Source organism: Trichechus manatus, unplaced genomic scaffold (genome assembly GCF_000243295.1).
Source record: "Trichechus manatus latirostris isolate Lorelei unplaced genomic scaffold, TriManLat1.0 scaffold00004, whole genome shotgun sequence".
NCBI lineage: Eukaryota > Metazoa > Chordata > Mammalia > Sirenia > Trichechidae > Trichechus > Trichechus manatus.
The window spans coordinates 29,713,018-29,716,864 of record NW_004443940.1 but is presented as its reverse complement, the minus strand read 5'-3'; the positions used below and the strand labels follow the sequence as shown (position 1 = coordinate 29,716,864).

At 51.4% G+C, this 3,847-nt stretch overlaps 1 protein-coding gene across 3 annotated transcripts in view; it reads left to right on the top strand.

The window, feature by feature from the left end:
• The window catches only part of IL1R1 (interleukin 1 receptor type 1), a 53,498-nt gene that overhangs the window by 486 nt on the left and 49,165 nt on the right, over nucleotides 1–3,847 (top strand). For 2 of the 3 annotated variants that reach the window (XM_023733907.1, XM_023733898.1), the window contains exon 1: nucleotides 65–215. The exons of the other annotated variant lie outside the window; for it this stretch is intronic. The gene's annotated coding sequence lies outside the window, so the exon portion shown is untranslated. Of the gene's footprint in view, nucleotides 1–64; nucleotides 216–3,847 lie in introns of those variants that run through there. 3 annotated transcript variants of the gene reach the window in all.

Genomic DNA, 3,847 nt, shown 5'->3' with positions numbered 1-3,847 from the left:
GCTCCCGTCGCTCGGCTCCCAGGGCTCCCCGCCGGGCCGGGGCCGGGCCGGCCGAGTTGGCCCGGGTTCCTGCCGGGGCCGCGGGTCCCTGCACCCCGCTCTGTGACTCGCTCAGCTGGGAGACAGAACGGCGCGGCCGGGCGGTGCGTAGGGGTCGGGCAGCGGGCAGCAGTGGCGCTGACGTTTTTGCTGGCTTCCCCGCTGGGCAGTGGGCGGTAAGTGCCTTTCCTAAGTTACCCTGGGTTATCAGGGTTGTGTATGAAGACGGTGGCAGTTAAGCTGTTTTTCCGTTCTTTTTTTTTTTTTAAACTGTTAAAGAGTAAAGGTTGTTAAAAAAAAATTGGGGTGGGGGGGCTTGCTGAGTATTCTAGAAGGTTGTGTTAGGTGTGTGCTTCTCTGTGCGTGTGCCCCTGTGTAGATCGCTTCCAGGCGTTTGAATCCTAACTGGGTTTAGCTGGTCTAGGAGTTTCCCTTCTGGGAGTTTAGGTTTTGTTTCGCGTGTTGTGTCGCCCAGTATAAATTGGTTCCCGGCATTTTAATCCCGCCAAGTTTAACTGCTTTAGGAGCTTCCCTTGTAGGAGTTTAGATTCAGAAGGCTCAATCCCATCCACAAGGTAAGGGATGAACACCCTAAAGACCGTGGGCACGGAAACTTGTTGCCCCTCAGATAAAGGATGATGCAGGGAGGCGTAGCTACAAGCAGACAGACACCAAGACCGCGCTCACTGTTTACAAGCGCGGCCAGTTTACGAGGCCTGTACGCTGAACTGCTCTTTCATCTTCACTACAGTCTTGTGAACAAAACTAAACCAAACCTGTTGCCGGTCAAGTCGCTTCTGACTCATAGTGACCCTGTAGGACCGAGTAGAACTGCCCCACAGTGTTTCCAGAGCCATAAATCTTTCGGGAAGCAGACTGCCACATTTTTCTCCCACAGGGCGGCTGGTGGGTTTGAACTGCCAGCCTTTTGATCAGCAGCCCAGGGCTTAACCACGGTGCCGCTTGCTTGTCAGTCTTGTGAGAGGTGCTATTAGCATCCTCGTTATACAGCCTAGGAAGCAGAAGCTCACAGAGGCTGACTAACTTGATGGAGAGCTGGCATCCAGTGAGTCAGTGTTCTGGACTCCAAACCTTTCACCTCCTACACTACCACACGATGGCCCCGAGCGGTCCCCGCCTACCAGAGCTTTCTCCCAGGGCGCTGCTGGGAGGGAGGAAGGCTGCCGAGAAGGGTACGCAGATGCTGATTTTTGACCTGGGCGGTGCTCCAGTCTTTACTTGTGCCAGGACGCTCATCACATGGGCTTACTCCCTGGGTGTAACTCCATGGCCTAAGAACAGAGGGAAGGGATGCTTTGGGGCCACTGATCCCATGGCGAGAAGGTAAGCCGAGGTCCTTCCATCATTGGAATCTGATGTCTGGGTCAGCCTGCCTTAGTGCTAAGCTTGTGGAAGGCAATGTACACATGGCATGCTGTGACTATTGGTGAGCCAAAGAGAGCAAGAGGTGGTGCTGGGGACATTTGCTGTCCCTTTGGGCATCTTTTCCTCTCTTGACCCCATATGATTTCTTATGTATTTAATATCCTATTTAATATTTCATTTGCTATTCTGTATTAATATCTTTTGTTGAGTTTTGTGCTAGGAAATTAAGTAGAGCGTTTTAGGATGGCATTTGATGGGGTGGGTGGATGTGTGAACCACACTGATTTGTTTTCGGTCTGATTTGGCTGGCTGCCATTCTCCTTCATGTGCACATCCTTGGCACCTTTCCGCACATGGGTGGCCTCCATTCAGTTCAAGAAAGGACCTTTGACCTGAAATCTCGCATGATATTGACGAGGCAGGACCAAACTCCACTCTTCCAAGGGGCTTCACTGCTGGCATATGTGGTCCTGTGGCAGCTCGATTTTCTTTCTGGTTCCAAAACATGTAGCATTTTTTAACTAGTTTTTCCAGCGTTGGTGTATCACTGCTTAATGTTCGATTTATTTTCTTATTTAATAATGTTTTTTGACGTTTCCTATGTACCAGGATGAGCCCTGGTAGTGCAGTGGTCAAAGCACTGGGCTGCTAACCAAAAAGTTCGAACCCGCCAGCTGCTCTGCGGGAGAAAGATGTGGCAGTCGGCTTCCATATGGAAACCTTGGAAACCCTATGGGACAGTTCTACTCTGTCCCCCAGGGTCACGATGAGCCGGAATAGACAGGGTACATACCAGGCACTGTTGTAAGTTCTGGGATAGAGCAGTGAATAAAACAGACAAAAACCCCGTCTTCTTGCTGGAGGCTTAGGACGTTGACAGTCTCTTGAATAAGGCTGTCCATGGACATCTGCCCCTTTGGCCAGGATGTGGGCTCACTGGTGCCCACAGGACCCCGCTCAGCTTCTCCAGTGGAGAGGGTGGGAGGATGAGGGACCTGGGTCCAGCTCTGTGTTCCCCTAAAGAAGAGCTGAAATGCACTCCGTAGCTTGGCTGTCGGCTTGTGGGGAAACCACAAGATGGAAAACCTCTGGCTGGGATGTCTCAGTGGGAGATGGGTGTCCACCTGGAAGCAAAGACATTGTGGAGGGAGCACCCCTTAATCAAAGTGGCAGAGCTTGGCGCTTGCAGTGGCACAGTTGACCAGCACCTGAGGAAGGAAAAACCAGAGAGTTACGCATTGCTATGTTACATGACAGATCCACTGGTGACTTGCCAGTTACTCTTTGAAGGAGGGAAGTTGTTACGGGCACCTGTGAGTCACCGGCCGTGGCCCCGCTCCCTGAATGTCACCCGTCTGCTGCTGTCAGAGAGTGCATGGTTTGCTTTTTCCTCTCTTCACGGTTGTCAGGTGGGCTGTAGATACAGGACGAAGATTTGCTCTGTCAGCTGCCTTGCTCTCCCTCTGGTGGCCTGCCATGGCCCCAGGAAACGCTGCCGCAGACTCCTGGCCGTGCCTGGCATGCAGAAGCATGCAAAGGGGGCCAGCTATGAAGTGAGCTCATGGAATGTGAGAGGGGATGGAGCTCCTCAAGGTCCCCGCCAGTCCCAGTTGCTGTTGAGTGGACTCCAACTTATGGTGACCCTGTGTGTGCCAGAGCAGAAGTGTGCTCCATGGGGTTTCCAGTGGCTGATTTTTTAGAAGTAGATAACCGGGCCTTTCTTCTAAGGCATCTCTGGGTGGACGTGAACCTCCAGTCTTTCGGTTAGCAGCTGAATGTGTTAACCATTTACACCACCAGGGGCTCCTTCAAGATCCCTGGTCCCTCCTATAACCTTGGATTCCGTCTCCTATTTTCATCCACGTCCATGAGCGTATCTGTGGCTAAGTAATGGAAACAATTCTTCATAACTATCTATTACAGAAGGGACTTACAAGATGCCAAAAACAAAAAGTAGAATGAAAGAAAAATGAGAGAGGAGACAAAGTGAAGCCAGAAATGAGGTTAAAAATGTATAAAATGTAAACCTTCGTGACTTGTGTGCTCGTAAAGTTGCTGGAGTGGGGCTGCAGGTGCTGGGTCAGCACGGGTTCCCCACCCTGGCCGCACCTCAGCATTGAAGAATGCCAAGCGATCTGAAAAATGCTGGGACTGGACCTCAGAGCAAATAGATTTAGCTTCTCTGGGGAGGTGGACCCAGTCACTGGTAGCTTTGAAGTTCCCCAGTGTGATGGTTAAGATTGTGTGTCAACTTGGCTGGGCCAGGATTCTCCGTGTTTTAATGTAATCACTCCCATGATTGAATATACTGTGAGTAGCCAATCAGATGAAAGGCAGTCTTCTTGGGGGTGTGGCCCGCATCTGTATATAAGCAGACGTTCTGGCTTTTTGCTCTCTCTGCATCCTGCGGCTGCTTCCTGTC